Consider the following 25,890-nt stretch of genomic DNA (forward strand, 5'->3'; position numbering starts at 1 on the left):
CTCATCTCAGAACTTGATGGGACCATGTGAACAGTAATATGCCGAATCCTGCAAGGTGCCTGTTTCACATGTTCAATTCAGTGGGAATAGATAAGATCTGGCTATTTTTACTCAATTATTTTTACGTAGGTTTATAACTTTTCTTTCCTCAAACCCCCTTCAGTGACCAACTCACCATCCCCAAGTCCAGGGATAAACTTCAGATTTTTGTGTATCAACCCATAGCACTGTATTTTGTGTATGGTAAATAGTAAGTATTAGTGCTTTGGTTGTTTGATTTTTAACTCCCTGATTTCTTGGTTACAGTTAATCACTCCTCACCCATCTCCCCTCCTCCGCCTTCCCTCTGAAATTCACGAGTCTGTTCCATGCTTCTATGTCTCTGGATCTATTTTGCTCAACAGATTCCACATATAAATGAAGTCATGTGATACTTACCTTTCTCTGACTGTTTTGCTTAACATAATACTCTTCAGGTCCATCCATGCTGTTGCAAATGGTAAGAGTTCTTTCTTTTTTACGATGCATAGTATTCCACTGTGTAAATGCACCACAGCTTTTTTATCCACTCATCTGCGTGGGCTGTTTCCAATTTTAGCTAGGAGAACATATTTGCCTCTGATACATATGATAAGGAGTTAATTTTCAAAGTATATAAGGAACTCATACAACTTAACAAAAGGAAGACAAAAAATTCAATTAAAAAATGGGCAAAGGACCTAAATAGATACTTGTCCAAAGTGGACAAACAGATGGCCAAGAGACATGTGAAAAAATGCTCCACTTCACTAATCATCTGAGAGATGCAAATTAAAATGAAAATGACTTATCATCTCACACCTGTCAGAATGGCTATCATCAACAAACCAACAAACAACAAATGTTGTCGAGGATGTGGAGAAAAGGGATCCCTAGTGCACTGCTGGTGGGAATGCAGACTAGTGCAGCCACTGTGGAAAACAGTATTGAGTTTCCTCAAAAAATTAAAAATGGAACTCCCATTTGACCCAGTGATCCCACTTCTAGGAATATATCCTAAGAAACTGGAGACACCAATCAAAATGCTTGTTTTTTAAAGAGCTACGCAGAGCAGTCAAAATGACATTGTTGTATTCTTTGGTTCATGGATATTTTTAGCTGCCCATTATCCATCACTTAATTAATGTTACCAGCAACATAGCTCAGTCCAGTGGTCAAATAACACTTTTGAAAAAAAGGTTGTGTTCAGAAAGACCTGCAAATTATTAGCAAGAAGACCATGATTCTGCTCATGTTGTCTCATCATGATTGCAAATGAGATGTAGTCAATTAGTTTAACTATTCTTGGTGTGTTCCAGACCTTTAAATTGAGGGGCTGGTGTTCTTGCCTGTCTGAGCAGGTAGTGGTCAGCAGGAAGCCTCATGGCCAAGCAGACAAAGAGGGAAGAGGGCAGTGTGGTTGCCCAATGAACCTTTGGAACATATTGATCCAAGCTTGTTTATACTTCCCAATTGGACAATAGTTAGGGGTGTGGGAGGGAACCTTGACTTCTGCCTGTCCACTTGCAGCAATAGGATGAGAGTCAAATGGTCAATGAATGTCTTCAGCGCATGTATTCATTGCCTGGCTCAACCCATCTTCATTAGCCATAGGGACCAGTGTGATGGGGAAAAAGGTCACTTGAGAGGATGGTCTTACTGGCCTCTGCCTTGTGGGAGGCTAGACAGCCAGAGCCAAAGCCTTTGGTGATTGATGAAGATAACTGGGCTTTGGCCTCATAGTCAATCAGGTGAGTCACTTGAGCAAGAGAAGAACCAGGACAGCCAATAGTAGGGTCCTAGGATGGGCAGGTGCCAGAGAGGAGGTTGGAGCAGGAGAAAGGGCTCCAAGGGTAGTTGGAAAGAATAGAATAGAGAAGCCACTGAGCTCTGTTATGTACCTTCATCCTTCAAACTCATTTTCTTTAAGAAGTAAAAGTGCAGGTTTAATGGATCCTCCTCTATGCAAAGACCACATATATGGGAACATCGTGGCCATTTTCTATAAAGGGGTGGGGGAGGGCACAGAAGTAAAGGAGGGAGATGCTGAATGAATTAGAAAGGACTGTAGATGTTTGCACATAAAGAGATTTGGAGGTCATTTGGGCCACCAATTGCCTTTTCTGATATGAAAACTTCCAAGAGAAAAAAGTGCTGTGCCTAAGATCACATGGGTTCAGGAAAACAACCTGACTTCTTTACTGCAGGCCTGGTGATTTTTCCCATATATTTGATGAACTTCCTTTTATTTTTATTTTTTTAAAATATATTTTATTGATTTCAGAGAGGAAGGGAGAGAGATGCAAACATCAATGATGAGAGAGAATCATTGATTTGCTGCCTCCTGCAATCCCCACACTGGGGATTGAGCCTGTAATCTGGGCATGTGTCCTGACCGGAAATTGAACCGTGACCTTCTGGTCCATAGGTTGATGCTCAACCATTGAGCCACGCCAGCTGGGCTAGGTTGAATTTTACTTCAAGTCTTCAAATGTAAACTGAGAGGTCGATATCATTTTTTTTTTTAATGTGCAAGAAAGTAAGTATGGAAGTCCATGGTTATTAGTGGAGATGAGGAATTTCAAATGTTCAACAGTGTGGGGTCATCCAAGAAGCTGTCGCTAAAACAGGCGTGGTCATGTGAGAGATTCACTGGGGGAAATGCTTTTGAAAGATAAAGCCAGAGGGAGCAGAAGAAGGCAGGCCTTGGGCCATGATGCAGGTCTGAGACCTGTGAAAGGGGAGAGGGGAGGAAGGGTTGGGTAGGAAAAGCCTCGGACCACAGTGCAGCTCATGATTGAGCTGGGAAGACCAAACATGCACACCTGAACAAGCAAGCACGTATTAAACAATGGCAAGGGCAATAATCCATGGAGAGTGACGGAGCAGTCTGAGATTGTCAGGAACAATGTGTGCTGGAGGTTCTGCTTCATTTGGACTGTTCCCATTAGGCATTATGATGGGCAGATGTGCTGGGTGTTCTGCTTCATTTCAGCCTTCCCCACTTCCACACTGCTCCACTCATTCCACATTCACTGCATACCTATTAAGTACTAGGTTCTTTGTGGGTCCCTGGCTTATGATATTGAGGGGTCTTATAGACTGATGAGTCATTAAAAAAACAAATCTATACAAGTATGTGTGGGTTTGTGTGGGACTCCTAGTGACTGGAATCCTGCTAGTATTCATGGTGAGGCACAAACAATGGGCAAAGCCACTCATTTAGCTCCATACGTGTGGTAAGCTCTGAAATTCATAATGCAGCAGTAGAAGGAAGTCCTTTTATTCCATTCATTATGAGGCTAGAAAAGTGAGGCACTCCTTGTGGCCAACCTCCCTCCCAGCCATGGGATGTCATGTCATAGAGTTCTGGCCGGTGAGATGTAAGTGAAAATCTGATGGGGGCGGGGGGGCGTGGTGGAGGTGATGTGGGGGGGGGGGGGTCTTTAGGAATGCTTTTGCTGATAAGAGGGACAGAAGCCTGGCACTGTCCCTATTTACTCCTTCTCCTCTGTTCTTGTTCTTGAATGTGGATGTGTTGTATGAAATGGTGACAGCCATGTTGCAAGCATGAAGTCAGGTGGTAGTCATTAGTGCTATTTGCCAAATATTTTCAATGGTCCTTCTTGGGGGCATTTAATAGAATTGTCTTTTCCCACCCCCTTTGAAAATAGGTTTGGTCATGTGACCTACATTGGCCAATGAACTCTGTGTATCTGTTCTGGGAAAAATTCACATCCTTTTTTGTGTGCATCTTTCACAAACATTTTTTTTCTCCTGCCTCAGCAACTGTGGAAGCATTTAACAAGCTGGGTCATCTATCACCCTAGGTCTCTGAGTAACTGTTAATGAGCAGAGGTCTTCCACAAATATGTGATGGACCTGTGGCATGTATGGGAAAATTTTAAACCTCTGAGATTTGAGGGTTGTTACTGCTTGCCCTGACTATAAAGGCAACACATAAGGTCAGAAGAGTGGAAAGGTATTGGGTAACTAATTCAGTGCCAGTAACTGCCTATCTCAAGACTCCTTGTTATATGAGAAAAAAGTAACTCCATAATTATTTAAGCCAGTCATAGAAAGTACTTGCAAGTAAAAATATCCTATATAATAAAAGCCTAATAAGCTTAGTGTCCGAGGGTTCGGTTGACCGTCTGACCAGTTGCTATGATGCACACTGACCACCAGGGGCAGACACCCTGACCAGTAGTTAGCTTGCTGCTGGGGTCTGGCCCATCGGGACTAGGCGAGACGGGCCGGACATGCCCTGGATGAATCCGTGTACTGGACCAGTTTTGGCCTGATCCCCACAGGCCAGGCCGAGGTGTCCTACAGTTCAATTCAATTCTGATGCTGGTGTTAGCATCTGATCTACGGGTTAAAGGCTCAGTCCCACAAGACTGCCCCTTGATTCAGATGCCAATGGAAAGTCCAGGCCTCTGGTACTTCTGACTGACCAGCTATAAGTTGGGAGTTCCCATAACCCTTCCTGGAGTTTAATAATTTGCTAGAGAGTCTCACAGAACTGAGAAAAGAACATTTGCTCACTAGATTACCAGTTTATTATAAAGGACACACTCAGGAACAGCCAGATGGAAGAGATGCATGGGTGTGCAAGGTATGGGGAACGGGCTCGGAGCTTCCATGCCTTCTCTGGGAGCATCACCTTCCCAGCACCTTCATGTGTTCAGCAACCAGGAAGCTCTCCAAATCCTTTTGGTTAGTTTTCTTTTTTAATGGAAGCTTCATTACTTAGGCATGATTGATGAAATCATTGGCCATTAGTGATCAAGTCAACCTCTGGGGTAGGGTGTTGTGCAGCTAAAAGTTCCAGCCCTCTAATCCCCTGGTTGGTTCCAGTGGCAACCAGACCCATCCAGGCACTGGTCATCTCATTAGCATACAAAGAGACAATTGTCACTCAGGAGATTCAAGGGTTTTAGGAGCTGTGTGCCAGGAAAGGGGGCCAAAGACCAAGTACATGTTTCTTATTATGTCACAGCCCCCAGTACTGTGAGTTTTCCGATTTCCCTTTTTCAAATTTCAATTTTTATTATAGTCACCATTTGTGACAGGAAGATCCATCTGATTCTGAATTTGCATAGATACTTCCCACTTTGTTTTGATTTGCAGGAAGTCAATGGGCACAAAAAGGAAATTTTTACCCACTTTATTCGAGCTCACTTGTCCCAACCAGAAAATCATCTTTCGAATGGAAGGCAAGAGAGGAGCTCTTCCTAAGAAGAAACCAGTGAGGAGCTATATGGTCTTACCTTGCACCTCAGAATTATGCGAGGACCTTGTTAACATGCAGATTTCTGGGTTCTGTCCCCAGGGCTTCTGGGGTATTGCCTAGAAGTCTGTGTATTTAGTGAGTACCTATAGATTTCTAGTGCAGGGATCCTCTGACCACACTTCAATGTCTCCAAACTTGGGGAACAAGAGAGAGAAACCCACAAGCCACTTGGGAGACTGGCCTTACAGACGATTTAGAATCTTTGATCACTGAGCACAAGTTAGTAAGTAAATGCATGTAAATGCATATTTTGCCTACTTTAGGGGACAAAAATTGGATTCCCATGGGCTGAGTTTTTTCTTGCAAATTTGTGTGGATGTTTTTGCATTGAACAGTATTTAAATTCTTTGAACAGTTGCCAATTTTTTAAAATTTTTGAGATTTTACATTAAAATCCATATTTCCGGTTTCTCTTGAAGATAACAAGATCTGACAAGCCTGAGCGTACATTTGCCTGGAGTGGTAGATGTTTTTAGATGGACTATATACCCAGTATTTTACCTCAGCTGCCAGTATTCCCTATTAATTACACCCAGTCCATTTTTGTATTTACAGTAACTGCTGGTACTAAGATGCTTTGGAATTTGTGATATATTTGACAGTCTTCCCACTCAATTGACAAGTGTGTGTGTGTGTGTGTGTGTGTGTGTGTGTGTGTGTGTGTGTGTGTGTGTGTTCTGTCCTTGGGCAGTGCAGATCAAGCTCAAATCCATGACAGTTTTGGTTTGATAATGACATGGACATCCATGGTCCCCATCAATGGGTCTCCATTAATGGAAGGTTGTACAGCTCTTCTGTGGGATGAGAGACCCATCCTGGGACCAGGTACTCAGAAGATGACTGCAGTAGGGAGATTGTCTGGTCACAGGAGCTGATGTATAATAGGAAGACTGCCATCAATCAAATATCTCAGGACAATCTTTCACACAGCCCCAAGGAAATGAAAACTAAAGCCACTCGCACACTTCTCTAAAGGCAACAGGACACAAGCAGCTAATACCAAGGAGACACACATATACATGTACACAGATATGTGTTCTCACCGATATATATGAGTATAGATCTCGATACATATGTGCTACATATTAACACATACAACATAAAAAAGGAAAATCACTGAAGGGATAATGGGATTAAGTGGCAGCTTGTGAGAGACAGAAAGACAGGAAAAAAAATGAATCTAGCGTCAACCTATGAACCAGGAGGTCCCAGTTTGATTCCCTGGTCAGGGCACATGCCTGGGTTGCGGGCTTGATCCCCAGTGGGGGATGTGCAGGAGGCAGCCGATCAATGATTCTCTCTCATCACTGATGTTTCTATCTCTCTCTCTCTCCCTCTCTAAAATCAATAAAAATATATTTTTAAAAAAGAATCTAAGACTCTCTTATGAGTAGTAGCATGAAATAATAGAAAGATCATGAGTTTTGGAGTCAGGTGGCCTTAGGCTGAAGTCCCTGCTCCAATACATATTAACAGTGTGAGCTCAAGCAAGTTAATTAACCTCTCTCAGCTCTATTCTTTCATTCTCTGAAATGGGTATAAATATCCCCACCCTGTCAAGTTTTTGTGAGAAAATGTGACAGGGACAGCATCTACCCAGGACTTGGCCCAGGGCAAGTGCCACTAGATAGTTTTTCTTTTCACCCTGTTGAACCTACTGCTAGGTGCTTGTCTTGCTTTGCACCACCCTTGGTGCCCAATACTCTGGGTGCTCTGAGGCAAGAGCAGACCTAAAGACACCTTTTCATTTTCCAGAGGTGGACCTTGTAGACACCTCAGAGACCCGAGGGGCCTGGAACTAGCCTGAGACTGCTTCCTACTCTTAGAGAGCTTTTCTAACTGACTTTTTCTGGCAGTGCTGTGGACTGAATTCTGTAACAGGCCCAAGGAAACCATGAGTCAAGATCCAGGAGCCATGAGATGCCTGGCTGGTTCCCATGTCCCTGCTGTCTAGTCTGTGATACCTACTCTCAGGTGAGGACCACTTTATACCGGAATCTCCACCTCAGAGGTGAGCTGTGGCCATGCCCATCACCTGTGCTCACCTGGCCAGCTTGGCCTTATCTCTCCCCATGGAGAGCTTTGCCCCCTCCTGCTTCTGGAGATCCCTCTCAGGTGCTGCTCCACCAGGGCTGAGCTCTTTGGTTGGTGGATGGGTGATGAGAAGCTAAGGCTCTGTCACCACACTCACTCCCCTGGCCGATGTTTTCCCCATCATTCCAACCAGAACATCTGTTTCTATCGTTTATCAAACGACTGTTCATATTGTTGATCAAAGTACCTCAAGGGTTTGGATGAAACATTCCTGGCCATGGGACAATCTGGGAAGCTGGCCAGCCTTTCAACAGAACTCTCCCCATCTTCTGTTTTCTTTCCTGCTCTTCTCTTTGTAGCCTTCCTTTCTCTGCATCTGCAGTCTCTTATGTTCCCCATTCCCCTCCACACCCCCTGCTGTGTATGGGGTCTTCTTCATCCAGACCTACTCTGACCCTCAGTGCCCCCTGCAGAGTTACCCTTCCTCCCGGCTGAACAGCCAAGACCTCTACTGCTTTCAGTTAGGTGCTAGGAAGAAAGCACACCGACCTAGCCAGCATTTGGGAATCATGTATCTGTCTTTGAATCATCAATGGCTGCTTTACTAGCTCTGTGTCTTTATCTTTTTTAAAAAACGTATTTTTCAGTTACAGTTTACATTCAATATTTTTTGTATTTGTTTCAGGTATGCAGCATAGTGGTTAGACAATCATATACTTTACAAAGCATTTTCCCTGATATTTCTGGTACCCACCTAGCACCATGCATAGTTTTTATAATATTATTGACTATATTCTCCATGCTGTACATTACATCCCCAATAAATTCTGTGCCTTTAGATGAGATATTTAATCCTTCTGAGCCTCACATACAATTTTTAAAAATACAGACAATAACAACTATTTGTTGCCCTCATTGCCATTTTCTCCATAAATTATAATAAAGCTCTTTTTTTTTTTCTTTCTTCTTTTCTCTCCTTGAACTATGCATCTTAGAAACTAAGGCTGAATATATAAGATAAGAATAAAAACCTTTTTTGAATTGAAGAGCTGCAGTGGTAAGAACATAGGACTTAATTCTGGCTTCAATTCTTGGCTGAGTGACGTTTGTCAAGTTATTCAAACTTTCTTATTCCTTATGATCTCATCTTTAAAATGGCCATTAAAGGAATACCTCCCTTAGGCCTAGGGTGGTGAGAGGATTACATGAGAGGGAATTTCCAACAGGGCTTCATGCACCGTGAAAACCTGCAAACCCCATACTTGCTAACTGCTGAGATATTCTAACTCCTGGCTGGAGGGGAGCCCTTCAAAGGCTAATTCTCTCACCTGCTTTGTTTCCTTCTTGTTTTCCTGTGCTGGGGTCATGAATTTGCATATAAAAAAGAGTGGACATTTGTACACAGTTGGTCATAGTAGCATTCTTTATAACAAAAATAAAAATGGAAATGATCCAAAATTCCATCAATGGATGGATGGATGGATAAACGAATTGTGGTATATTCATACAATGGAAGATTATTCAGCAATAAAAAGGAATAAAGTGAACCTTGAAGACAGTGTGCTAAGTGAAAGAAGCAAGTCACAAAGGCCACACAGGACATGATTCCATTTGCATGACCTGTCCAGAATGGGCAAATCCACAGGAGACACAAAGCAGATTGGTGGTTGCCTCGAGTTGGCAGAGGTGGGGGATGGTGGAGAATGGGGAATGACTACTAATGAGAGCGATTTTCTTTTGGGGGTGATGGAATGTCCTAAAATTGATTCTGTGGATGTCTCTTATTCACATAATGAAAAGGTTCTCCATTAAGTTCCTTTAAATCTTGACCTCTAACACATCCAGACCATGCAAGCATTTGTTTACATCTCCCCAGGGCCTGTAAGAACCTCACAGGGACCTGCCAGAGTTCTTTTTAATCCTTGTAGCAACTTAGGAGGAAGGAGCTAAGTGGCATGTTCTAAGTCACAGGACTAGAAACATAGGGCCATTATTATTGACTTGCATAGCCCCCAAACCCACCCTTTTTGTGATACTTCTGACAGCATTAGAAGGGGAGGGCGGCTGGACAGGATGAAGAATGCAGAGAAGTTCAAAGTCACTGCCAATTAAGGACCCGTAGGAAATGTGTGTTAAGCATCTCCAACATGTGAGAGCAAGTCACTACAGCGTCCACAACCTCTTCAGGGTTACAGTCAATGAGCTGCACCTCAGGTGTCAAATGTGCTCACCCCCTGGTGACCCAGCCCTGCTCAGCCCGACTCAGGCCTGGCTTCCAGGCAGCAGCCAGAACTCTGGGCAGTGCAGAAGCCTCCAGGCTAGGAGCTGGGTGCCCCTGGGCCAGGCACCTCCACTGAGAATGAGATTCCTGAGCTCAGAGCTTCCCTCTTGTGATAGACAATCCCCACCAGGCACAGCCAAGAAGACAGCACCCATAGCATCATTAAATCGTAACAAGCCCTGAAACTCACTCCAGAAGCCCGGGTCTGTTTGTCCTAGCAGTCGGAAGGAAGCAAGTGATTGGCTGGCAGAGCTCGGCCTTGGAGGCCTTATCTCTGGCTGGTTATTATTTGATTAAAGAGGCTTCCTCCTGCTGGGGTGTTTCAAAACTCTGCTGGGAGAGTTTGCTGCTGCCTAGGGAATTTTTCTGAGGTTACTGCCGAGCACCCAAAGTCCTTCAGCCTCTGGCCATACAAACAGGCACCCGGCGGAGCCTTTGATTCACTCCCACGCAGGCTGGGCTGTCTTCTCCAGAGTTTCCATCAGCTCTGCTAAGCAACTGGTTGGAAATAATTCCTCAGACACCACAGAGGCAAGGATACAGGTACTGAAATTTGTGTGTGGGGGGGGGGGGGGCAGTTTCTTAGGATATCATGACATTAGAAATGGAGGTAGCGTGGTAGGGGAGGCTGGGGCAGCAAAGTGAAGAGCAGGAGAGGCAGAGAATGTGGAGGAAGGAAGTGGAAGAAAAGAGAACTCAAAATCTTGGAATTCTTTGGAAAGACTAAGCCAAGACATGAGTTATTTGCAGCTGGAAAGAGGCATGAGCTTGGATCATGGAGCAACATTCACATCTGCGTGCTTTTGCTCCCTGATGGCTGTTCTCTTGGCCTCCTTGTCATCCTTCCCTCGGGCTCAGAACCCCAAAGTCTTCAGAGGGTTTTGGAGCCTTTATGAGAAATCCAATTGCTTTAGCTTGAAACATCACCGAGCCTGATTTGCAAACGGGACATGGCTTTCAAAGGCTCTGCTTGGTGGCACCAAGCCTTGTGATGCTGGCTGTAGAGAAGTAAAGAGTGGGGCTGGGCACCATTGGTGAGGCTTTGTTTCCCACTTTGGGATCTGTGTTTGGTGTGCATTGTCTGTTCTCAACCTCATCATACTCCCAACTCAGTGGTGTTGTCTGAGTTTGGGTTGGGATGCTCTATGTCAAAGGACTTTCTTACCACAGATGAAAGCTGAGGCCCTGTAGGGCCAGCAGGAATCTGACCACCCGAAATGAAGGTAAAAGATGAAAGGATGACATATTTGTCTTCTTTGGTTGTTAGGTTTGGCTGCAGGTGGCTGAGGAAGGAAGGGTATGATATAAAAACAAGGAAAATAGTTTTGTTTCGACATTCAATGGAAAAGGATACTTTTATGGTAAACTAGAGGCCTGGTGCACCCGTGGGGATTCGTGCACCGGTGGGGTCCCTCAGCCTGGCCTGTGGGGATCAGGCCGAAACCAGCAGTCCGACATCCCCCTAGGAGTCCTGGAGTGCTAGAGTGCACTCTGCAAAGTTGCTGTCGCTCAGCAGCTCCTGTGTTGAGTGTCTGCACCCTGGTGGTCAGTGCGCATCATACCAACTGGCCGGCTGGTCGCTTAGGCATATATATATATATATATATATATTCCTAAAATGGATTTCTCCCTATGCATTTTAGGTGAAGAAATAACCATGCCAACTGTATTTCCTTTTTCTAGTCTTGGTGGTTGTCTTAATTCCTTGTATTTATATCCATAATGTCTTAATCCTCCAGTATTTGTGTCCAATGGTACCTGTTTCACTAGCTGGGTGGGATGCTATCAAGGCCTTGTCCCACACAGCTTCCGCACGGGATGGAGGATCTTCTTCCTGCTGACTATGTTGTGGTTCCCTAGGGAGTTTTCTCTGCTGAGGCCCCCATTGGATTTCCCGAGTAATTAGTCTGAGTTCATTAAAGTGAATCCTGCTTCCCCCTCATAATTTTAAGGGACATGTCAAGAGGTGGAAGACAAGCTCCATGCAGGGAATTATACCTCTTGGACCTGATGCTTCTTTTGGGAGTACTTCCTTCCTTTTCCATTGACTGGATGGATGGTCTGGGTCCTGCTTGTCTCTCTGGTCTGCTTTCTCATTCTCCATCTCTGTCCTGCCCTATGGACACTCTTTCTTCCACCCACCGTGGTCGACCTTGTTTCACGTTAACCTTTCTGCTTGGAGCACTCTCTGCCCTGCTCTGGCCCCTGGTCTAGCCAAGTCAACAGATTAGTCAGGTCTCTGAGTAAAGTTACTTTGTCTGGTACGAGGTTAAAGTCCCCTGGAATTCGCCTTATTGGGCCATTAATAATATTGTCTTAAAATGGCTTGTTTCTTGATCCATCACCTCCCATGAGACTGGCAGGTCTGTGAAGGCAGGGAACTGCTCCCAGCCAGGCCCCCTAAAAACCCAGCAGTGTTTGACTCCCAGCAGACCTACTGGGAATAATAGCTAACTCTGGTAGAGCATCTTCTACCTGCCTGGCATGGTCTGAGTGCTTTACACTTATTATCTCAACCTTCACACAAAGCCTGTGAGGTGAGTATCAACCCACTTAACAGCTAAGGAAACTAAGTTAAGAGGCAACAGTAAATGGTGGACTTCAGAGCCCAAGCTTTCAGTACTATGCTGTGGGGCCTCTCTGGTGCTGAAGGAGTCCATGGTGAACAAATGAGTGATGTCAGGCTCTTGGGGAGACCATGGTGGCTCTCCCACCTGTTCTGTTGGACCCATTCACTCAGCTGAGCCTACTGCTCAGGAACGATGGGACAGGTTGTGAGCAAGATTTTGGGGATATGGTAGTAAGTGGGCACAGATGGCCTGGGAGGTTTGCAGTTCTGTTCTCTCCATCAGGATCTGTTTTCCCTGTTGTCCTCTCACCTACCTTTGTAGCTGCTTAACCACACATAGGCTCCTACCTATAGCCGGAAAGGGGCTCCAAGTCAGGAATTCGGTTCAACCTTGAAGGAAGTACTTGAGGAGACCACATTGGCTGGAGGCTCACAGTGGATCAGGCCCTATGCTGGGGGCTTTCCCTGGTGTATCTCATTTATCCTCCTTGTGAGGTAGTGATGTTAGCATCATCCTATGTTTTAGAAGAACTAAAGCTAAGAGAATGTAATTAATGTGTCCAAGATGTTAACTGCTTGAGCTGAAATTCAATTTCCAACGTGTCTGGGCTCAGAGCCTGCCCTTCCCAAATACTAGACCCTTAGCTATCGACTCACCTGGTGATTGGTCCCCTCTACTATTCCCGCCAGGCAGATATTTCTGTTTCTCTGTTTGCTTCCCCAGTTGCCAAATGGGGAACCCCTCACTGCTGTGTGGTCTTCAGCTTCTCGTCTTTCCTGCCTGGATCCCAACTAGCACCTGGCTTGGCAAGACCAGGCACCTGCCTTGGGACCCAGGTCTGAGCTGCTCTCAGTCCTAGAGTGACACTCCCCCTCTCTTCCTCTCTCGGGGAGTTATCTTGGGGCATCTGATGCTATAGCACCACAGCTGAAAAAGCCTAATCCAAGATGCCCAGTTAAAGGGAATTTCCCAAGTCTGATTGTCTTTGTTTGAAGTATAGCATGGGGGAAAGGGCATTTAGATCCACTGCTGAACTTTGCTTTCTCCACTTGTTATTTAAATTGTCTAAGCCCCACTTTTCTCATCTGGTAAATGGGCATGATACTTCTCTCATGGGGCTACTTTGAAATTAGAGATTCTGAGTTTAAGAGATTCTGTGCCTAATGTGTGTGAAGCACTGGGGAATGAGAGAAAGCTCCCTGCCTTTGTAGAATGGGGGTGGGGGTGACAGGCATTAAAAAAATCATAAGAATTAATAGGTCATTCCCATCTGTGACGTGAAAAAGAACAAAGGACCTAATTGGGACGGGGTGGGGAGCTACTGAAGAAAAACCTCTTTGGTGAACCAGCAGCTTGTAAACATCTAATATGCCACCGGGACCAGAACACAGTAGGGGTTTAGTACCTGCAACTCTGGCATAGCACCTGCAGCTCCCTGGGACTCAGAGTCAGTGAGCATAAAGTGAGGGGGGTGGACTGAATGATTCCCAGAACTGAGTTGCTCATTTCTGGTGCGTATGATTCTCTCTACTCACACCACGACAGAGCCAGATTGAACAGGCCTCCTGGCTACCTGTCCAGTGCTCTCCCCCAGTTGTCTCCATGGATGGAAAGAAGCTGGGTTCAAACTCAAAGAGGACAAAAGGAAGAACTGGCCAATTCTGTCTCCCAGAATCCCTTTCTCCCAGCACCTCCCTCCTGCTCTTCAGCTGGAGCCCAGCATCCTCATACCCCTGGGATCACCTCTAACATGAAAATCCCTAAGCCAGGGACTGGGGACAGCAAACAAGTTCACCGTGTCCTTCTCTCCCAAGTTCATCCATGTCTAGGATGATTAACCCTCTTGAGGAAATATTCTCTGGTAATGAAATTCAAGAATAGGCAGGCTGCCCTAACCGGTTTGGCTCAGTGCATAGAGCGTTGGCCTGCAGATGCAAGGGTCCCAGGTTCGATTCTGGTCAAGGGCATGTACCTTGGTTTCGGGCACATCCCCAGTGGGGCGTGTGCAGGAGGCAGCTGATCGATGTTTCTCTCTCATCAATGTTTCTAACTCTCTATCCCTCTCCCTTCCTCTCTGTAAAAAATCAATAAAATATATTTTTTAAAGAAAGAATAGGCAGGCTGTGAGGGAACAGGAAGCTGAGGATTTGGGGATGAGCCCATTGTCTTCCTTGGCTGGCCAAGGCTGCCCCTCCCCCACCCACTGGCCTCTCACCAGGAGCACCATGTTCCTTTTGCGTTACACACAGTGTCTTTTGTGAGCTCGCTGGCCAGGGCTTTGGTGACAGCTCTTGTGAAGAGCTTGTTAGCATTTTTCCCAGACAAAGCCAGAAGCCCTGGGAGGTGATGAGAAGGCTAAGCATGAAGAGAATGAGGAGGCAATGGTCAGCCTCAGGCTCCTGAAAGAATGGTGATATTAGCATCTTCAATTCTCTCCCACCTTCCCCTGGGGGAGACCCTGTCCCCTTGACCTATGTCTCCAACTCTCCATCTTCTCTTCCCTACCTGGGGCTCCCTCTGGCCTTAGATGTCTTTTAGCCAATCCCTACCTATTGCTCGTTGGCCACAGTGCTCAGTAGACCCTCTCAGGGGCGTCAGTGTTTTAGCCAGTGATTTTTGAAGGGAGCAATCATGGGGGGAGACAGGCAGTAAGATCGATACTTCAAGGCACACAACTGTTTTCACATAAACTCAGGATTTGAAAACCTCTATTTGGTGGGAGAACCAGAGAGGATTGATTGAGAAAGGAACAGAGATTCCATGCAATAAATAATACATTAGACCAAAAGCATTTCCAAAGAGACTTTAAATAGCAAGTTGTACCCAAGGCAAATCCCCCCAACAGGTCATAAGAGGGAAAATGACAGGATATTTGCAGTGGGAAGCCCACGCTCACCATTCAGCTCCCTTGCTAACCCCACCACCATGGAGCTGGTTGAGCAGCATTTCAGAGATATTTATGGGGCTCCCAGTTGCATGCTGAGCCAGCGCTAATGAAAACACTCCATCATCACTTCTGGGCTCTCAAGCAGCGTGTGGGGGCAGGCGCCTTCTTCCTGCCCGTCCTCCCCCTGCCTCAGTGCACTTGCTCAGTGAGCTTTGCAGTTGGCCACCACCCAGTCCTCTGGGGCTGGTGGGAAGTTTAGCTTCAACATCCTGCCAGAAACCAGGTTAGCTAAAAAACCACCCAAAATGAGTCTTGAAAGAAAGCAACATCCATTTCCCTGCAGGGAGGACTTTCTCTGCAGGGAAGGCGTGGTTGCTGTGGAATTTCACCCCAAGATGGCTGCTAACAGTGAGGATGATGTTTTCTTTGAGTCCGTTCCAAAAAGTGACTGAGGAACAAGGGCCTGGGAAAATTGAAAACCTTGGGACTGAGAGCTCTTTTCGGAGTTGGCAATGGGAAATCAAGGGGATCAATCAGCAGGCGACCAGGAGCCTGGCTGCTCCCCACCCCAGCCCTGCTCCTGCCCAGACAACCCCGGGAGAGGAGCCGAGCCTCTGCTCAGCAGTCTCCTGGCTCTCCCCTGGGGCAGCAGCAGTCTGGACCTCCCTCATACTCTCCTTGGAGCACATTTTAATTATCTTGTGGGATGGTGCTCAGGGTGAGTCTGTCTGGTAGGATGGAGGTGGGTCCTCCCCCACTACCCCAGCCAGAAATGGGATTAGATAACAGAAAATGTGCCCTTCATTCAGCTTTTATGGGTTAGTGAAGCAGCACTGTATGTCCCTGGTGCTTTTCCATCAACTCCCACGAATGGCTGCTTATTACACCGCCGTCCCTGCCCCACATCTAATGAACTCCAGGGCAACAAGGCATTACTCTCAAGGAACTCAAAACCCAGTGGAAGCGATAGGTAATTAAACAAGTTACTTAGTGTAGCATTACAGTGTGGAAAGTGCCACCAGAGAGCAAAGAGGCTTATTCTCAGGGTAACCCCTGTCCCCCTCTCTACCCCCCTCTCCCCCCCCCCCCCCCCCCAGTTCCACCCCCTCATCCTAGAATACCTTCTGGGTCTCAAACCTAATTCTTTCCCAGGAGACTCCACTGGCTACTCACAGTACCCACCTTCCAGACTGCAGATGGTTGCTGGTCTATGATGGTCTTTCAAGTCTAAGGGGATGTAAGAACTAAGGACAAAGTAGTAAAGTTGTGTTTTTTTTGGCCAATCCTCACCCAAGTATATTTTTTTTTCCATTGATTTTTAGAGAGAGTGGAAGGGAAGAGAAGATACACAGAGAGAGAAATACCAATGTGAGAGACACACATCGACTGGTTGCCTCCTGTACGAGTCCCCAGGCTGGGGATTGAGCCTGTGACCAAGGAATGTGCCCTTGACCAGAATCGAATGCAGGACCCTTCAGTCCACAGGCTGATGCTCTATCCACTGAGCCAAAGCAGTAAAGTCTTTATTATGGCTATCTGTATTCAATTTGAAGAACTTCCCTTTGCTCTGAGAGTCTGTCCTTCCCGCTTCTTGAAATGTTAAAGCATTCTTTCTTTTATTAAATGATGGTGTTTTTAGATTGCCAATTGATGCTTAGTTTAATTTTAATATGATGGCTGGGAAGAATTAAAAAGTTAGCATCCCTTAGTTTACTGCACTCTGATAGCTCCAAGTATGGGAAGCATTGCCCAACAAACCGCTTGTCACCAAGATTAACACCCATGTCCAAACCCAAGCGGGAGCCCCTGGGGTGTCTCTCTGAGTGTCTGATTTCCCGGCCTGTAGCAGAGCGGCAGAGCTGATATATTCAAATTCCACTCACTTCCCCAAGACACTCAGCTGGCTGCGGCAGCCAAATCCTTAAATAGACACTACTGTTTTCTTGGCGTCCCGGGCTCCTGTATGTTTAATGCCTTGAGTATCCGATTTCTGGGCCAAACTCATGAAAAGCTAAAGGGGACTTATCCATCTCAGAAAGCAGTTGCAATGGAAATAAAAGCCATTAGTGGTACTCGGTGTTATCAGGATGTTTAATTTTTCATTGAAATTTCAAGATAAAAGTCAATCTTCAGAGCTGTGTTAACCCAGATCTCCAGCTTCCACTTAGATGCAGCATAGAGACTGCAGGAAAAGATGCCAGGCCCTGGCTTAGGGTAGCCTTTTTTTTTTAAATATATTTTTATTGATTTTTTACAGAGAGAAAGGGAGAGAGATAGAGAGTTAGAAACATCGATGAGAGAGAAACATGGGTTTGATCCTCTTTCTTGGGTTCTCAAGGGAAAGACCATGCGTTGGATGTCCATTGCAACTCCTGCACCGTCTCTTCTAGGAAAACATCTCTATTTGGTAGCCTGGCATGATGAGAGACACCATGGAGTTCAGGGCCAGGAAGTTTGAGTTTGCATTTTCCTCTTGGGTCAGACATTGACCAGGGGCTACAGAGCATATGAAGACAGTGTAGTTCTTAAAAAGAAAGTGTGTGTGTGTGTGTGAGAGAGAGAGAGAGAGAGAGAGAGGAAAGAGAGCTCTGCCACTTACTCTCTGACCTTGGAAAATGTGTCACCTTCCTGAACCTAAGCTGACATATCTATAAAGTCTGCGATCTCAGGGTCCCTCCTCATAGGGAGCCTGTGAGCATTAAGTACTAGGACACATGGAAAGCATATGGACAATCCTGGTAAATACTAACTGCTCATTAGAAATCCATTCTTATTAATCATGTGAATTATCTTAAACAGGACCTGTGAACCACAATAAATATCACAGATATTAAACAGTCCCCCCAAAAGATGAAAAATGATGGGCGTTTGGGTGGATGGAAAGGTGTGAGACCGACTCATTCTATTACTGATAAGAAAACAGGCTCAGAAAGGGGAAGCCAGGGGAAGGGGAGCCCAGGACATCACCGCTGGCTAATGGCAAGGCTGGGACAGACCTTGCATCTCTAGATGTTGGTTCTAGATGCTGGGGCTGCTTTTCTGTGTTCAAGAAAAATATATTCATCCATACTTGTTAAAGATGGTAAGGCACAGACTTTATTCCATGTGCCCTGAGCTCCACAATGTCTCTCATCATGTCAAGCTACCAAATGAAGATGTTCTCCTAGAGGAGATGGTGCAGGAGTTGCTGTGGGCATCCAACACATGGTCTTTCCCCTTGAGAACCCAAGAAAGAGGATCAAACCCATCATGATAGGGTAGGGACTACTGCCGTGGGATTTTATAGTCGGGGAGAGAGATTGGGCTCAAGTCCAAAATATAGCATGAACAAATGGGAATAGATAGTCAAGGAGCAGGGTGTGGAGGTCAGTGAAGGGAAAATTACTAAGAGGTGACATTAGGGGAGAGGGGATTCTGGCTAATGTGACCTATCAGGACTTTTGCTGAAGACAGGCCAGGGGATCAGACATCACCCCCGGGGGATGACAGAGGGTGAGGAAGCCAAAGGTTAGAGTTCTGATAAAACTGACTTAGCAGGGTTTTGCTAAAACTGGATTTTGTAAGTGCATGGTCCAAGTGCATAGATGAGCTAGCAGAAGGTTCAGAGCCCAAAAAAAGTTTAATCTTTGTCACTTGCTCAAACATTTAGGACTGTGTTTAGAAAATTACAAACAAAAGAAGGAAAATGTGCCTGTGATTTAAGAATCATGTGCTGTTTCCAAAGGACTCTTTCTTCAGGGTACAGAGAAGTAAACATTTTGTCTAAAGTGTTTCTCATGGCCCAGAAGAGGAGGCCTCACCCCACAAGGCTCCAGCCCACACCAGCCTGTCACTTATGCACAGACAAGGACAATAGACACCATTGCCTTTGTCCCTCATCTCCCACCTTCTAAAGTTCAGCCTTTGCCTCCCAGCCCAAACCCAAGGGACTGGGAGCTGATTTTTTTGCTTTGGTTCTGATATTCAGTGTCGAGAGCCACTCGGAATGACTGGACAACTGAACCCAATAGGGGTCACCTTCCCAGTGAGGCTGCACAGATTTCTCCACCCTGTGATTCCTATCTTGTCTTTCACCTCTTGCCAATAGCTCATATGTTTGCTTGAGAAGGAAAGACAACTTTGCAGGCTCAAAGTTTGAAAGAGGAAGAGTTTAAATGGTCAGAGTGACTCGATGTGCTTCGTCCCTCAATAGTGACCATTTAGGGCCTGCTTGGGATGGAAGGTTGTGTGGATCTGATTAAGAGTTGGAATGTGCCCTAGCCGGCTTGGCTCAGTGGATAGAGCGTCGGCCTGTGGACTGAAGGGTCCCAGGTTCCATTCTGGCCAAGGGCACATGCCTGGGTTGCGGGTTTGATCCCCAGTAGGGGGTGTGCAGGAGGCAGCCAATCAATGATTCTTTGTCATCATTGATGTTTCTATCTCTCTATCCTTCTCCATTCCTCTCTGAAATCAATAAAGAAATATATTTTTAAAAAATACTTAAAAAAAGAGTTGGCATGTGAAATCATGTATAATTTCTGTATGAATGGAATCTAGGTTAAAACGGAATGCCTTATTTCAATTAAACTCTACTGTAGTCTTAAGTGACGGTTATAATTCAGTCAAGAAGTTGACTCAGTAGTCATAATTCCTATCAGAATCTTATAGCTGGTTTTGTCTTTTTAAGCTGAGTTTATCCACCTGCTGTCTTTCTTATTTGAAGAGGGCTCACCATGCACCGAGCACACATTTTTTTGTGGTTGTTAATCTTCACCCGAGGATATTTTCCCATTGATTTTTTTTATAGAGCGTGGAAGAGAGAGGGAGAGACAGAGATAGAGAAACATTGATGTGAGAGAGACACATTAATTGGTTGCTTACTGTACACACTCTGACCAGGGCCAGGGACCGAGCCTACAACTGAGGTATGTGCCCTTGACCAGAATCGAACCTGGGACCCTTCAGTCAGTGGGCTGATGACCAAGCACACATTTTCATGCTCTTCTTTTACTCCCCTTCTCCTTTTTTTGTTGTTTTTTGTTTTTGTTTGTTTGTTTTAATCCTTTAAGCATAGCAAAGAGAATAATGACATGAAGGAGGGATCTGCAAATTATGTCCCATGAGCCACATCCTGCTCACCACATGTTTTATAAATAAAGTTGTGTTGGCACACAGCCATATCCATGTGTTTATGTATTGTCTATGGTTGCTTTGTAGCACAGTGGAGTTGTATGGTTGCTACACGTAGAACCATATGGCCTGCAAAGCCTTAAATGTTTACTATCTGGTACTTTCTAGAAAAAGTGTGCTGCCTCTTCATTTTGAGCAGGAATGTTGAAGTCAAGCATGCCTGGGTTCAAGTCAGGCCCTCGTTACTTGCTAGCTTGCAGCAAGCTAGCTTTGATATTGAAAGAGCTGCATAAACCCTCTGCAACCTAATCTGTACCATGGGGCTAAGAGATAGATACTCTATGCTGCGAGAATTCAGTGAGATAATATTTATAAAAACCTGCAGCTCTGGCCAGTCACAGAGTAAATGCTCAATAAGTAGCAGCTATTATGATGATCATTCATCATTTTATCCAACAAATGTACATCAGTTGCTTTCTTTGTGCCTGGGGCCAACAGCAGGGATCAAGATGTAGAAGGTGCCTACTCTCGGGGGAGCTCACATTCTAAGGCAGAATATCAACAAGATGAAGAAAACAAATCAACACATTGTTTTCAGATAGTGATAAGTGCTATAAATCAAATAAAATAGAATGATATGGGAGAAAGCGACAAGGCAGGGAACAGAAAGTTGAGTCAGCCATGCAATTATCTAGGGAAGGAATCTTCCTGGCAGAGGGGCCAATAAACGCAGAGGCTCTGCACCTGGGATGAACTTGGGATGGTCCAAGAGCAGAGAGATGGGCTTGGAGACGGAGGCAGTGTGAGGGAGGGGAGAAGAGAGAAGATGAGGGAGCAGGGGTTAGCATGGGTAAGAGCAGGTCGACACTTGCAGACCCTGAGAAGATACTTGGCTCTTTGAGGCAGGGGTGCAATCTGAGACCATAATGGGGCAGAAATGTAACTGGGTCCATGGCCTCATTCTATGATCTTTATTATAAATATATTATTCTTCCTCTTTGGTCTCTGGCACTGGTGACTGTTGGGAACAGGTGACGAGAGGGGGCCTGGTGAGCCCTAGTCAGACGGCAGCTTTGGGTTGCAGCAAGCCCATCACACCGCCCAGCTGGACACAGCCACCTCACTTGGGCTTTTCTCCTTACAGTACCCCTGACTCACCCAAAAGATCTTCTGGCTGATGTCATTACTTCTCTGAAATCATTCCTTATCAGGAGCCTTTAATGCTTCTCCAGGCGGAGCACTTAAGGTGAAAATCAGTTAATGTAATCTTAAAACACTCTAATAAATTTCCAGCAACATAAGACCACCAGATAATCATTTTGTCCCTAGGGTCACTCAGAATTCACAGCTCAGTTCTCATCATTAACATTTCTTTTGTGCCTGAATCCTTGCACAGGCGTGAAGAGCCCACTGATAATATTTTACCTGTATGAGGTTTAAAAGGAAGCTTTAGATACAATCAGTTACTCAAACTGCCTCCCGGGTTGCTCTAATAAGAGCCATACAGTACTCCCAGTTTCAAAGCGCTGCTGCTGACTTGGCTCACTCACAGGTAAAAGTACACCTTCACTTTACCCACCTTTATCCATTTTGAAGGACTCCTCCTTCTCCTCTTATTCTCCTCTTCATTTCTCTCCTTCATCATCATCAAAACCCTTTACTGGAAAGTACTTAGCTGGCTAAGAGTACGTCCTTTACAATGTGCAAATATGTGTTTCTTTCTCCTCTTGCTTTAGACACTGTGAAAAGAACAAGATCCAATTTGGCTATTTTCCAAGTCATTCTCTCAAGCTATGATTCTTAATCTGGGGTCCATGACTGATCTCAAAGGGGCGTTCTGAAGCCCCTGAAGTGGAATGTAAACTTTTATATACACATTCCCCCCCCCCCCCCCCCCCCCCTCAGGAGAGAGTCTACAGTTTCATCAGATTCCCTGTTGGGAGGTACTGCTTAAAAGATTTTACTGACTACATCAAAGTATAGATGCTCCTTGCCAAGTGAGGGGGTTACATTCTGATAAACCTATGGTTAAGTCAAAATTACATTTAATACACCTAACCTACTGAGCATCATCATTTAGCCTAGCCCACCCTAAGCCTGTTCAGAGTACCATAACAGAAAATGCTGGCAATGCAGTGCACTGTAGAGTATTGGCTGGTTACCCTCGCGGTCTCCTGATTGGGACTGTGGCTTCCAGTCAGTGCCCAGTATCATGAACGTATCATACAGCATCTCGCTAGCTGGGGAAAAGATCAAACTTTAACGTTCAAAGTATGGTTTCAACTGAATAAGTATCATTTTCACAGCACCGTAAAGTCAAAAAATTGTAAGTTGAACCGTCCTAAGTTTGGGACCATCTGTATAGTCTGTAACTAGAAAAGAAAAACTTGCTGGGGTTGGATCCGGGGAAGCCTGAGTTTCTAAAATAACATATTTATTGATTCTGATCTGTGAGTGATACATGGGTCAAATAAAGCCTTCCTTTTCAAGAACTAGACATTTTCCTAGGAACTTTTATGATAACTACAAACATTGTATAGTGCCCATCATGCGCCAGGTACTGTCCCAGCGCCTAACATATTTGAACCCTGAATCCTCACAACAACCCTATAAAGTAGGCATTGTTATTAACCTTGTTTTACAAATGAGGAAAATGAGGCACAGAGAGATTCAAACCATAGATTAACTTTGCATGCAATATTCCAAGACCCTTCATAGTTCTGCATAATGTAGTTTGTCAAGCTGTAATGAATGGTTCAGAATAATTATCATTTTGGATGTGTCCATTTGGGGCCATGATTACAACATAGTGGCCTAATTAATAACAGGATTCCTACATGTGCTGCCTCTGGTTTTGTAAATAGAAACAGATAGCAGGTCACCCTGAGAGCAGACTATTCTGCTTAATTACAATTTGGCTGAGTCACTATGATTTATGAAATGGGGTTACTGACCAAGTAGATAATTTTATTATTATAACTCTTATCACCATTAAAAAATTCACACAGTACAGAAGGCATGTCATAACCCTGTAGATTTAACTAAGCCTTATCTCTGGGAAGTTAAAATGGAGTCATTCCAGGATTTGACCAATTGATGGGACTTCAGATGTAATTCATCCTCTACCTGGATTGTATTTATCCAAATAGTTAAGGAGCAGGTGACCTAGAAATCTAGATGGACTAGCCTCTAAAACAGGGGTGGGCAACCTTTTTGTGAGTGCGTGCCAAAACCAGTGAAATCTCTGACTCAAAATTCTTCTGTGTGCCAACCCTGATTTTTTGAGAACATGTTATGCCTACTTGATATCTCTTAAGGTGTACGTATGTGAAGAACCTTGAAGAAATAATAAAATTCATTCGAGCGACAAAAACACAGTATATGATGATGAAAAATACATTTATTTTTTTAATGTATACATGTACACTGATAGTCCGACAGAAAACTTTATGACTCCATTTAATATTATCAGTGGGACTTTTGCTGCTGCATCACTAATGACAGAGATTTTACATCAGGTTTATATTTCGTGACCTTCAGAGATATGCACGAGCTACTACTTTCATCCATCAGGCTACTCCTATTATGAGACTTAACAAAATTCATCACTGAGAACAAAGATTCACAAGCGTATGTGGATGAAATCAAAACACTGGTTGGATCTAGGAAGGTAGGGAGAGTTAAAGCAGGGGCATAGAAATTGCTCTTCCCCTCTCTTGTTAATCCATGTCTATGGTCTTTAAGATAACTTGTTATGTAAAATTATTTATTTATCTAAGATGCACCTACACTGAATTTATCTGAAAAATAAAAAAGTCGATATTAAGAAAAAAATTGTAAATGGAAGATTATAAGAGAGGGTTTCACGTGCCAGCAAAAGTTACTGGTGTGCCATGTTTTACACGTGCCAGGGGTTGCCCACCCCTGCTCTAAAAGCATCCTATACCAAAGCCTCGGTGCACGAAATTCATGCACTGGGGGTGGGGAGTGGTCCCTCAGCCCGGCCTGTGCCCTCCCGCAGTCCAGGAGCCATCGGGGGATGTTTGACTGACAGCTTAGGCCCACTAGAGAAATGCCAACATTATGGATATTAAGGTTGATTTAATCCCACCTGTACCTACAGTGGTGACTAGGAATTCTACAATTCGTGTATATGTGTTAAATTTACATATGTGTCCAGTGATTTATGAGGCAAAGTAGGAACCCTGGACCAGAACTGAGAGCCTCTGGAAAAAGTAACTAAAATAATTTGATAACAGGGGCAAATGTTTTGCCATCTTCGCAGAAGTTAATGTGCAACAGGAATGAGTGGAATAACAGTCACCCTGAGTGACGGTCAGGCTCCATGACTCACCTAATCAGCTGTATAAGAGAGTGGGTTAGATGAGGGGATTGGACCCTGTGACCCTGGATTATGGAAACCTAATATTCAATATCTTTCATGTTGGATGTCATCATTGTAATACACTTCAAATGGCTTTTTAAAAATTTTTTTATTGATTTCAGAGAGGAAGGGAAAGGGAGAGAGAGATAGAAACATCAGTGATGAAAGAGAAACATTGATCAGCTGCCTCCTGCACGTCCCCACAATGGGGATCGAACCCACAACCTGGGCATATGCCCTGACTGGGAATTGAACTGTGACCTCCTGGTTCATAGATTGTTGCTCAACCACTGAGTCATACTGGCTGGGAAAATTTCAAATATTTTACAGAATAATATGATGATGACTGTCAGAAAATATTTGGTTAAAACCAGTCAGTTGGAATAACTGAAAGGATTTTAATTAGTTGACATGGGGATCAGGCAGAGACGTGGGGGTGTTTGACATAGTAAGTGTTGTATTTTTAAATCTTCATTCTGCCCAGGGTGTGGGATGTTTGTGAGGGTGGTGAGTGGGAAGCAGACATGAGGATTCCAGGTGGTGGGTTGTTATGCTTCCCAGGTAAGATGGTGGTGGCCTGGATTAGGTCAGTGCAAGTGGAGATAGAGGGATGATAAAGGTTTAAACCTAGTAAGAAGGTAAAATTTCTAGAAGTTAGGGTTGGATTGGATGTGGGAAGAAGTTAAGAATGACTCCTACGTTCCTGGTCTGCTAAGGAGAAAGGATGGAGTAAAAATGAAAGAGGATCTTGAACCAGAAAATGATGCCAAGAAAAACCATAAAGTAGGTGGGGGAAAATCCAGGAGGGCATGGGGTTGTGAAAGCTGAGAAAAGGCCTTGCTCCTTAACACCAAGACCTTGAACTTGCTCAACAAGCCATCAGCGCCCTATAATCTTATACCAGGTTACACAACAGTAGAAAGATTCTGGATAAGACCAGGCACACGCAATCCAGTCCACGTTAGGATCCCTCTTCCAGAGACAAGATGCTTCGTTTCCAGCCAGCATCTCAGCTCCACAAAGCATCTTGGACAGTATCTTGCAAGAACCACCCATGATTTTCAGGGGAGTGGTCTTAAGCAATATTTAGGAATAAAATTTTTTTTCTAAAAGACATGTTGTCTTCAGAGATGCAATGCTGGGCATGACAACAACAAACTTCTATGATATCCTGTAGGGTAGTCTAGCCTGTGACAAGTAACTACATCTCTTCATGCCCAATTGGGACCTTGGCTTTATCCAGCCCAACCAGAAGGTTCACTGAGGTTTCACTGGGGTTGTTCATGAATGTTTAGTTATCTTGTTTGGGGC

At 44.7% G+C, this 25,890-nt stretch overlaps 1 protein-coding gene across 1 annotated transcript in view; it reads left to right on the forward strand.

Annotated features, from left to right (window-relative positions):
• The first annotated feature begins 10,152 nt into the window (after nt 1-10,152).
• Nucleotides 10,153-25,890, forward strand: part of GPAM (glycerol-3-phosphate acyltransferase, mitochondrial) — a 56,994-nt gene continuing 41,256 nt past the window's right edge. The window contains exon 1 of the mRNA XM_070432292.1: nt 10,153-10,172. The gene's annotated coding sequence lies outside the window, so the exon portion shown is untranslated. The remainder of the gene's footprint in view (nt 10,173-25,890) is intronic.

This window comes from Myotis yumanensis, unplaced genomic scaffold, assembly GCF_028538775.1.
Source record: "Myotis yumanensis isolate MYYU_CA2020_CCGP unplaced genomic scaffold, mMyoYum1.0.hap1 SCAF_13, whole genome shotgun sequence".
Taxonomy (NCBI): Eukaryota; Metazoa; Chordata; class Mammalia; order Chiroptera; family Vespertilionidae; genus Myotis; species Myotis yumanensis.